The sequence below is a fragment of the Pelmatolapia mariae genome, linkage group LG7 (assembly GCF_036321145.2).
Source record: "Pelmatolapia mariae isolate MD_Pm_ZW linkage group LG7, Pm_UMD_F_2, whole genome shotgun sequence".
In the NCBI taxonomy this organism is placed as follows: domain Eukaryota; kingdom Metazoa; phylum Chordata; class Actinopteri; order Cichliformes; family Cichlidae; genus Pelmatolapia; species Pelmatolapia mariae.
The window spans coordinates 31,747,681-31,759,722 of NC_086233.1; the positions used below are offsets into that span (position 1 = coordinate 31,747,681).

At 39.0% G+C, this 12,042-nt stretch overlaps 1 protein-coding gene across 2 annotated transcripts in view; it reads left to right on the top strand.

Annotated features, from left to right (window-relative positions):
- The first annotated feature begins 3,589 nt into the window (after nucleotides 1-3,589).
- The window catches only part of phf24 (PHD finger protein 24), a 29,281-nt gene continuing 20,828 nt past the window's right edge, over nucleotides 3,590-12,042 (top strand). Inside the window, exon 1 of one of the 2 annotated variants that reach the window (XM_063478831.1) lies at nucleotides 3,590-4,123. The gene's annotated coding sequence lies outside the window, so the exon portion shown is untranslated. The remainder of the gene's footprint in view (nucleotides 4,124-12,042) is intronic. The other variant, XM_063478832.1, reaches the window with a different exon arrangement.

Sequence of the window (12,042 nt, forward strand, 5' to 3'; positions counted from 1 at the left end):
TTTAGAATGACCGATTAACTAAACCCCACCAGCTTCAGGCTGTGGGAGGAAGCCAGAGTACTTGGACAAAACCCATGCAGACACAAGGAGAGCATGCAAACAGAAAGGCTCCAACTGGTGGAATAGAACCCAGGACCTTGTTGCTGTGAGACAACAGTGCTAACCACTGCACTACTGTGTCGTCGTCAGGAAAAAAACCCCCACAAAAAACCAAAAAATAAACATACATAATTTTAAAATATTTTTGTGGATATTTGAGCAATATTTAATTGTTCAAATATTACATTCTGACAATATAATTAGGTTGGTGGAAAAGCTCTGGGCCTATGGGCCTACAGTGTTACCTTGTAAGACTCTAATTGAATCTGTTTCTATGCTTAACAATCTTGGGATGTTAATATAAATGCACTGTAATCAGTGGCATTGTGTCAAGAACTAAATGAAAGGATTGCAGCAGCCCACTTAGCCTTATTCCCTTTCATTGTCTGACCTGTCCTTCAGTGTTCAGTAATATATTCAGCCTCTTTCATGTCAATGCATATTGTCAAAGAGGACATGTAAGGGCTGAACAGCATGCTTTGCATTAAATATCATACACTGCAGTTTTTAAGGGATAAGTACCATCCTGAAATAAGGGCTTTCCATGAAATACAAAGACGCTGCATGGCTACCTGATGCAGTCAGTTCCTGCAGTGGAAGAATACATGCTCTAGGCTATGTACCCATATTAATTCATGATTAATTTATGAGGAAGCAGAAATGAAACGAGGGTGTTTGGAATGAAATATGACAACAACGTAAGATTACCAGACCTGAGTTGAATGGAGACCCTAGCGTCCAGAAGCAAGTAAGGACAGATATAACTAGGTCAGTGGTTGAGACAAAAAACGTGTTAAACGAGTGGTAAAGCAGAGGGGAAAATGCTATTGCATAAACCTGACAGCATCACCTGCAGTTTAAGTGTCAGAATATTTATATATACACACTAATATCCACTAGGTTGCAAAGCTTTGATATTATATGTATCTTATTTAATCAACAGAAATTTTGAGTTTTGCATTTGATTACTTTTTGGCTGGGAAGTGTGACTTTCTGAAGTCTCAACTGGAAGAGATTTGATATGATTTGTGAACTTTAAAGGAGGTGATAGGTGAGTACCGCCTTTAGCTATTGTCATCTTAGTATCCTCCCATATTTCTGAAAAAGGCCAAACAGGAAACACCAGTTTGCTGCAGAGCCGCAGCCTCAAAAATATCCCATGGTGTTAGCAGTCTTTCAGTACTCCTTAAGCCAGAACATATGAACTGAATATTTTCAGTGAGCTCCAATGCACAAAACTACTGATTTTGAAAGTGACACTGATACTCTGAAATACTCACTTGGCTTGCAGCTTTGTTGCTTAATAGTCTTTATTTTTTTGCATGCTTAAAAATAAGGAAAGCATCTCTGAAGGCCTTGAGAATAAGTCTATAATATTTTCTAAACCAATGACAACAGTTAACCTATCAAACCTCTGACTTTTACTGCTAAAACATAGCATGCAGTATTATTTTCAGAAACAAATGATGATTTCTGTGTTTTTGTCCACATTCTGTGGACATTCAGGATCAAAGATTTGATTAGTGGGATGATTTGTGGCACAATGTAACTGGTACATTTAATTCTGTTCAAATCAAAAACAGAGCAAGTGAAAATATAAGAAGAGGAAGTAGGGATCACTGCACACTTAAACGGACCAATCAGGTGCCATCGGACCAATTGTTCTCATTCGGAGGAGAAAGTAATTCAGTGCTGAAAAGACACTGATTGCAGTGCTCCAAAAGTCCAACTCTAAATCCATGGGAATGCTATTAAGAATGCACTGTGTATATAAGAATATAAGAATGGACTGTGAATGGACTGCTAATACTGGCAGACTGCTCCACAGAGACCATTATCTATTCTGAAAAAGGAACAGAGGCCATTACTATTTGTTTTCCCAGCCTAATTCTTCTTTTTAAAAGGCCCCAGGCTTGGCATTGCCTCTGCAGTTTGTCTTCATTTAGAGGGGCACTTATGGAAAAGTATAAGTTAACTAAAAGTTTTAACAATGAGCTCTTAATGTCAAGCTTGAAATGCACAAGGTGTTCGATTTTTACATAAATGCAAACAAAAATTTAGACAACAGGATTGGCTGCTTGTGTAAAAATCCATAAAACACTCCTTCTGGATGTAAGATAATGCAAACTGAAAATATTTTTTTTAAAGTTATTTAAAAAAATTTTTTTATGCTGAAGCAACCACAGTGAAATGGTTCTCTGAGAGGTAGGTGAGGGGTCAGATTACCTCGGTAAAATGCTACCATTTTCTTCTCCTCCCTCCCACTGAGAAAAGACGCTAAGACACGTGAGTCACTGTGCACTCACATATTCATTAATATTGCATACCCTTCCATTTGAACCAGCAGGCTGTGGAACAACACAGTCAGGCATGGCATATATAGTTGTTCATACATTAACCATATATACTGCTGTGGAAAAGCATTGGAGAACCTCCCTTTGAAACCGCTGTAATGATACTGACTCAGCTTTTACGTTTGTTTGCTGTCACTCTACATATGCATGTGTTTTATCGGTGTGTGCGCTTGGCTATTCCATGGATTGCTGTGGGGCAAGGAAAAGCACATTTATGTGGTATTCTGCATTGATTGATTTTTTCTTATTGTAATGGATTTCCAAATTAAGTACTTGCCTTGTAAACACGTAATGATTTGGGAAGTACTGGTATTGTATTATTTGAGTTTGAAAAGCATTACAGTCCATACATTTATTCTATATAATGGCAATTAATTCAGGCATAATGTGTATCTGAAACAGTCTCCTAAAGTTTTAATCAATATAAAAATATACACTGGAAAATGCCAAGCAATTCAGTACCAGTATCCCAATATTATTAACATAAATTCAGAGAAATTCTGATATCCAGCTATTACACCGAATGGATTAGTAATTGTCAAACTAACAATACATTATTGCCTTTATTATGTGTGGACATTCTGGCAAATTTAAAACTATGGGCTTTTAAGAATAAAATAGTGGCCATTGTCATCAATATTGAACCAGAATTACTGATACTTTTCTTATTCATATAACAAAGAAATTGAGAAACTGATGCTAAATATCTTCTAATGGATCTTTCCTGCTAGTGAAGAAGAGGTTATAAGCTCTGTTGCCATTTCCAAATAAAAGAATGGCGAGGAAAACATAAAAAAAAAAACCCATTTCCTGGACATGATCATTATAACAGTGAGGATTGCTAACCAGATTTTTTAAAAAGTGGTAAAATCTCACAGTCTGTGGTTTTAATCTACATTATGCATTTTACAAACCTGCTTGCATCAGCTGTCTTCATGTCACGCATCATGCTAAATGTGTCTCAAATGGGACTGACACCTCCAAGCTGCACTCTGATTCTTAAAATAAGCATCCATTACGTTTTAAATTTCTGTTGGAAATAATTGGCTGCTGAGGAAGCCTCTTTCCCAACGTCATTTTTTGGAGGGGGGAACTGCAGTGTCCTGACGGTTCTGGCCAATCAACACTATCCAGGTTCAAGACTGGGTAGCCTACAAGTTATTAACCTGAATGATCAGGACTAAGTCGTCGGGGCACCCGGGAAGGGGAGGGGGGCTTCGAGATGGTCATAAATTTCTGATTTAACTCCACTGGCCGTCTGTGAGTCTGCACCGACGTCTCATCCTGCCTAAACTGAACTGCCAGCAGGCTGTGTGTCTCCTCAGATGCCGAGGGAGTAGCTCAGGAAGGAGGGTGGGTGAAAAAAAGAAAAGACAACAAAAAAAAAAAAGGAAACAAGATTTCAGCACCGGAGCTGTCCGCGGCTGTCTTGGGGAAGACTCTATTCCTGCTAAAAGGGGGAAGAAGCTGTAAATTTTCTCTGTGTGACTGTGAGGGCAAGGGATAATAAACTGCTGTGCCATTCGTCTCCCTGCGGGGGTACCGACGAACGAGTAAAGGCTCACATACTTCATTCGGGCCAATTCTTGCCATGCTGGACGGCCACGCTTGAGTCAGGAAGGATAAAGTCGCCAGAAAGTCGCGGTGAACAACAGCCTTTACCCTTTACGGTGAGTCAACGTATATAAGAGCCGTTGCTTTTCTGTACCACTTTGTAAAATGTTGCATGGGGAAAAAAATGCCAGTCTTGATTCAGATTTAGCCGTGACTGAACTCGTTTAAGGTGGATTTGCGGGGAACCCTGAACACAGATGCTTGCATGGGAAGCATATTTAGGTCAGCATTCATATGGGTGTGGATGCGCGCCGCGGTTGGCATCAAACTAGAGAGTTCTCATTGCAAAGCCTGGTAGCTCCGTCTGCTCATTTCATAACAGTGCACCAAAATCAGCAGGAAACGAGGGTGAAAGCAGGGAAGTTCTTAGACTACAGCTGGTGCACGTAAAATATGTTTTTTTATGACACAAATGAGATTCTGCAACTAATGGCACAATTAAGTCATCTGGAACTCATGACCCTCTCTGTAGCAGACACTCTTTAACTGTAGTTTGCCGTCTTCAATTGTTTTTCCCAGCACTCTCCCACTCAGGGGAGCATTGCTGTCCATTAAGTTCTCCATCAGTCTTTGTTTACAATCCATACGTCCGAAAACAAACAAGTCAGTTTCGGTGTTAACCCAAGAGGCAGTGCTGCACCTCGTTCTGTGGCAGATCTCTGCAGCCTGACCTGCTTCACTGCCGCCTGTTCTGTGCTTATTGTCAGAGCCTTTGAGAGCATCGGCTGGCTCAGGCTCTCTGGCTGGCAGAGCCTGAATGCCAACATGATGTCTCCCGTGTAAGGATGCATTGAGATTTAAATTCCACCTCCATTCAGACACCTCTCTGTTTCCTTTTTTTTTTTTTGGCCGTTCACAAACTGAATTTCAAACCCCTATATGCATTTGCAGAGCCATAAGCTTGAGAATGTTTTAGATGGAAGGGAGAACAGACAATGAAAAGCCAGAGGGAGAACTGTTTTTTTTTTTTTTTGTTTTTTTTTTAAACACAGAGGGGTGGATTTCTGGAATGAAGAACTGGATCAGGATAGGCCAAGAAAAAGCAACAAAAACAACCTTAAGGTCTTTGATTTGATTTAGGTTCCTTTCTATGTCCTGGTGCACGTACATCTGCGTATTTTAGATGAGTGTTAATGATTTCACTCACTAGCTCTTACAGGGATCTGGGTGAACTCGTTAGTGTAATTAGTTCCAGGTCTTTGCTTCCCTGGTCTGTGGGTGAGATCTTCAGCTAAAAGCGGATTCATTCCCACGAAAAGGCATGCTTTGTGGTGCCTCCATTGAAAAACTCTAAGCCCCCCCTCAACTGAAACAAGGAATGAAAAGGAGGGCTGGTTGGGATTCTAATCAGCACATACCAGTGACATCCAACAGCTTTGGGAAGGGAATCCTAGCACAAGAGAAATGGCACATACAGTGTAGCATCCTTGTAATGCTTTTATGATGGAGAATGCACACACACCTAATAAGGAGACATACAAATGTGGCTTGAAATTGTGTCTATTTGTATGATTTTGAGCTTTTAGAAGACGGTTAAATGCATAATGGAGAAAGAACATCAACATTTTTCTTTCTCTTCAGTTTTGCTATTTTCTTTAAAAGAACTGGATACACTAAATGTTCTAAGTTTGCACCATGCCTCAAATGAAACAGTCAAGAAAAAAAACCCCCAACTCTTTGGTTGCTAACAAGCTAACAAGATATGTTCACATTGGAGCCGTAATTTCTCTCTGCTTCCAAAGGATCCATCCAAAACAGCTGAAAGCTTTGATATAAATTATCGGATGTGATATTGTCTTAAAAAATGCTTTTATATACTAAACTGAGCAAATATAATTTGGTGAGTGCACCCATTATTATGAGTGGATTATATCCAGGCAAGTACCGCCCACCCCCCATCTATAAAAATCATCCTATATTTGTAGCCTTCTTAAGCGATTAGATGTCCTGCCAATGCGAATCAGTGCCCTTAAAAGATTACTCTTTAAAGATGAAGTTGCTTCAACTAAATTGCTGAACATCCCATACTGCCACATAGTACACTGACCTGACCTGAGCTTTCAGCATCTTCTTGGGATTCTTAGAAAATAAAATTAATCAAACCTCCTTGGAAGATATGAATATAACGGTCCAACTTACTTGACCAGTATTAACTTAATGAATAATGAATAAAAAAAAGACCAGTTGTGCTTTAACACAACTATTTTTCATCTTTGTCTGTAGACTATTTTTCCTCAGTCTAATAAATGGCTGCTCAGTGAGCTCAATAACCTACACATGGTGTCACTTGTATAGCAGAAGACTTAATTCCATTACAGACTTTAATGTTGGCCTGTGCCTACGAGAGAAAATTGATTCTGCTTTAAATAAACATTTCACAAATTCTATAAACACAGTACCATCACGGGTAAATGGTGTGGTGTTACTGCTGTCAGTGGATACTCTAGAAGAAGTTAGGATGTTTTGCCTGACGTGGCGTGGGAGTGTTAAATAAATGAATGAAGTGTGGACACTTACAAAAAAAAAACCACTCAGAGGAGTAGAATAAAATCACAAGGATTTCAAGAGCACTTTGGCGCCACCTCCCTCTGAAATGATCAATTTTTAATTAAATCAAGATGCTCCTGAGAGAATCATCATTTCAGGACTAGTCATAGTCATTTGCCAACATGAATCGGGAGCAGAAATGCACAGTTGATTTTTCTAGGACTCAAATATACATAAAATAAACAAAACAGGGAAAGAAAATTAACAGTTTTGTAAACTCCCCTAACCTGGCTTTTGTATGGATAAAGGCAGGATATATCACATAAGACCTAAAAAAGACCAAACTGCTGATGTACTTCACTATCTTCAGAATATTCTCACACAGTACAAGATTTCCTCAGACATATATGTCAAGTTCTGCTCTAAGGAATGGCCCTTTTTTACATCCCTTGGTCCAGATCTTTTTTTATCCAGGGGCATTTAAATCATTCAGAAGGGTCCAGGAAGGAGAGCAGAGCAGCCGAGGCAGTGGCTCCTGCAGGAGTCTAGTGATCGTCAAGCCTGAGGGAGTTTTATCCTGCTCGCTTCTGCTTGTATTGGCCATCAGATGTAATACAGAGGGTGAATGTGGGTGACCGCTGAGCCTTAGTGGAATCACTTTTTAATACAGTTGGCACCTGAAGGGGGATTAAAAAAAGTCAATAGGTAAAGTAATATAAGCAGTTGAGTGAGCAAAAAGGTTGTAAACAAGTTGGTGGAGCTCATCAACATTTTCTAAGCAGTTTTCTGTTGTTGGGTAACGACAAATGACAGCAAAGCAAATGTGTGGTCAAGTCAATTTGTGGTTAATTTACCTTCATTTTGTCTATTTTCAGCAGTGTCACTACAAAATTATAACATTCCTTGTAGCCTAAAAAAAAAAAAAACAGTCTGACTCGCATGGATCCGTTCAAAGATGATTTGATGTAGATATTTATAGGCAAGGTGTCAAAGATGAAAACCAACACCCCCCCCCCACACACACACACACACACACACCAAAAAAAGAGATCATCTCTCTCGTGAGTATGACGCAGATGCAGGTGTTGAACTTCACAAATGTAACCGACAGCCGGGCAGGAAGAGGGCTGATCGGTTTGACAGGCTTGTGGTCCAACGCTTTGGGTTTTTTTTAGACTTGCAAGGTGAGCGAGTGACAGGTTAGTCAGCTCTATCTAATGCACTATGGTATCAAAGCCAAGCGCTGACCCATTTGTGTCAGAATCAACTTGCACATGGAGAAAAAAAAAGAAAGTATTTTTAAAATTCATAAGCTAACCTGAAAATGACAAGGTCTTCTGTCTGCACGTGCGTTTGCTCATCAGGAGTGGCGTCAGCTCCAGCATTGTTTGGAGAATACAAATGCTGAAAACAAAGAACCTGACCTCTTCTTTCCTTCGGCAATATATAATTTGCATACAAGTGTAGAAAGCTATCATTACTTTCCTAAACCCTGGACTGGGTTGTGGAGTTTATTGATGAAGCTGGTAATGTTGTGATCCCTGTGTTTCTTTCTCTTTTGTTTCAAAGTATAGGTAGACCTTCACTTTGGCCGTTGTAGCATATTGAAATTATGCACGCTTTTTATAGATGGCATTGATTCGATGGAGTGCACAAAAACCTTGGGTCTAATAATAGCATTTAGCTTATTGTTATTATTACATACCCCCCCCCCCCCCCCCCCCCCCCCCCCCGGCCACTTCTGTTTATGAAGCCTATTCACTTTGCTGGCCATTACACATCAATTTGTTTTCTGTTGATTATGCCATTAAAAGTGGCATGGCCTGTTATCTGCACTGCACAGTAGTTGAGGATCCAGCTGAGGATCCAGCTGTGGTAGCAGCATTTAACCAATGTATCAGTCATGGTATGGTTATTTTAAGCCTTGTCCTCAAGCATGCAAAAGCTATTAAACTTTTTTTTTCTCCAGCAGCGTAAGCATGGTCTTTGCAGGCATCTCTAGCATCTAAAAGCTGTCACTGCCTTATGCTGATGCCAGAACCGCTCTGAGCCTGAGTGGAAAGGTCACTTCAGTGGATAATTAAGTCCCCATAATAGTCATGGTGCCTTCCTCTGTTATGATCACCACTTCTCCTCTATTATATGTGTTCTTTATGAGCAAGTGTCTTCTTCAAAAGACTTTGATGCAGTCAGGCTGTTCAAAACATATCTAAGCTATTGTATTATAGCGTTCTTGTTTGAATATTTGTCTGATATTTCTTTTTTCAATTTTGAGGTAAACTGTAACAATTTAAAGACTGTGAGGTAAGTCTCCTTAATTCAAATCTAACTACCCCTTGGTAGATTTCCTTCAGATTAAGTCTGCTCTCTCTGTTTTTGTCATTTTAAGATCAGGAGACGAGAAGAAAAGGTTGAGTATAACACTTTATCTGTTACGTGTGTGCATTTCAAAATGGTATCTTTACCTCAAAACAAACACAGACAATACACAAACTGTGTGTCTGCCAATAAGAGATGCATTTCCATCAATCTCTCTTAAAAACAAACAAACAGACAAAAAACAAACAAAAAACCCACAACTATGATAGAAATACTATAAGGGTTTTCTAAGGTGGAAAAGTAGGTGTATTCAAAAAAAGCAAAACTGAAACAGACATAATGAATAAATCATGACATGCATTATAAATCAAACAGGGCATATTTTCTTCCCACTATCTTAATTATTTTCTGACTTTTGAAGTTTGACTGATACTGCACTGTTCAAGTGCATCATGCTGTTGTATCCTCTCAGTCATAGCCAAATGGAGAATGAATATTCAACATTTGCACAGTGCTAGCACATGGGAACAATGGTTTAGTATCTTCCTGTTGCAGACTTTTTTAAACTGTCTAAAATACTTGGATAGAAAACAGACTAATATATGCTCATATGTATTTCGTTCAAATAACAGATATAAATGTAAGATCAAACTGGTGTTTGATGTGATTCTTAAAATAGTAAGTTTTAAATCCTTTACCACACCCAGCATACATCCTGTACCAATCAATCAGTTGGACACACCCAGAAGTCTATATAACTCCACCCTTTGGGCCTGCTAGGCCTTTTACTGCATGTCTACCAGAATGCGAACATAGGACCTCGTAAGTTAAGTAGACTCTGCTTAAACCTTTAATTACCTGATTGCCATGCAATGTAAATGGATAGTTCATCAGTTGAATGTTTATTTATTATATTATACTAAGTCCTTGTATTGTTGCCTTCCATAATGGAAAGGCAAACTCCAAAATGGTGGATGCATTAGTCATGTAGTATTGTAATTTGGTTTGATCTTTATTTGTAATTGTCATTATTTTTATGCATAGAAAAAAAAACCCCAAATCATCCATCCATCCACCTACCTAATCATCCCTTCATTGAGTCTTCCAATTCATCATCAATTGTTTAAATGTGCCACCACATCAGATGTTCTGTCAGCAACAACCACCACCTTTAGTCTTGTTTCTTCAGTGATATTTTTCAGTACATTGACAACTGTATTTATTGTAAGTTATTTCATTTTGATGTAATTGTTTCCCTAATCCTGGACAGCTAGGATGGAGTCTAGCACAAGTGTCATATTGGAGAGATAAGCAGTTAAGAAAAATGTTGGCAAATGTGGGGAAAAAAATCTCAACTACAACCATTTAAAAAAGAAACTGAATGCAGAACTTTTTTAGTCTAACCCCATCTGTAGTAAAAGACAGCCCACTGAGCTTATTGTTATCCCTGCAGTTATGGTGCTGGCTATTCAGTATTCTGCATGCCAGCAGAGTATTTTAATGATTGTGTATTCTCAGCATGCTTCGGTCATTTATTGGGCTTGAGGAGGGCACTGTACCTAGAAAGACGGCTCTTCTAAATGAAGTGCTTGTCCTTGAGGAAGACAATCAATGTGTCCCAAAATCTCCCACTGAACTTGGGAGTCAGTAGACATAAAACTCACATGTCTAATAAAATGAGGTTTTCCAAGCAGCAGAGAACAATTTCCTGATTGCCTGCAAATTTTTTTACTTTTAGTACTCCTGAGCACCAACTCCATTTATTTTAGATTTTCATAAGCATGCTGAGATTCAAAATTACACATGATTTTTGGCATTATCCCAGTGGGAAATATTTTAAGTTATGCATGATTTTTGGCATTTTCCCAGTAAGCTTATATAGTATATGCTAAATAAACACTATTGTTCTGATGGGCTGCAGTTAATTAATCTCTGCAGGGATGCTATGCCTCAGATGAATTGACCTTTCACCACTATTTAGTGCATGCCATCCAAAACAAAATGGTGTGCTTCTGTTTGTTTGTTTTTCTTTGTGAAAGGAATCCAGACAGGGATAAACATTCGAAAACTTAATTTAAATGTATTCTAAATTGGTTTTCTATTTTGCTAAATGCATGGAACCATAAAGAGTGAAGCTATGCTGAAATGGGCACAAGCAAAATGAGTGTAGTTTCTGGAGTCTATGAAGCATGGGTCCCATAGCAGTCTGACGACATAAGGCCTGACAGGCTATTAGTTGTAGCCTAGGAAGGGAGAGAGGGGGAATGACTCCTATTTCACTTTCGATAAATGTGATTAAATTTCACACAAGCACTTAGTGTATGCGGAGCATGGTTGGATGGGATTGTATTTCAGAGCAAAAAACACATGTCCCAGAAGCACCTTGTAATCAACTTGAATCCACAATGCTCCCCCCACCACCCGCCACAATAATGCAATTCAAGGTTGCTTCTCTTAAGTGTAAATGAGATCTCGGTCTGATTTTGCTGAACACTCTACCACATCTTACGGTTCATGATTTCACTAAATGTGTTTAGGGATTGAAAGTATTCAGTATTAAGTTTCCTGGAAATGGTGGAGTTGTAACATGGTTCAGACTTGATCAAACTTCAGGATGTTGAGGTCAGTCCGAATGGAAATTGGGCTTTGAAGCCAAACAAAAGCTACTGCAGAGAACTAGCAGGGATGCTCACTGGGAAAAAATGACAAAGTCTGAAGACAGGCTGAAGAACAGGTTGGTAACAGGTGGTGGATTAACCAAGATTGCGGGAGAGGCACCAAAGCAAGGGAAAAGACAAAGAAAAATCAACAGACTCCAAATTAATGAACATGAATAACAGAACAGACAAAAGCAAACTATACATGGGCAAGGACAGAAATGCAAACCCTCACAAACACGAGTCAAGTGAAGTCTTTTAAAAAAAAAAAGCTATCTTTCTCATTCTACTGCAGGAAAAAAAACTGCTCTCTTCCAGTTTTCAGAAAAGTCATAGCTGTCGCACTTTATTTAGGGTTGATCATAGCCTCTGTGTCATGAACTGGGAGACCTTTGTTTTATATATATATATATTGGGTTTCAGGAAAAAACTATAGTCTGAATGGGCAAAATCTCATTTAAAACCTGCCCAAGGGGTGAAGTAATTTTTTTTTCCCCCCGCTTTAGGATCAA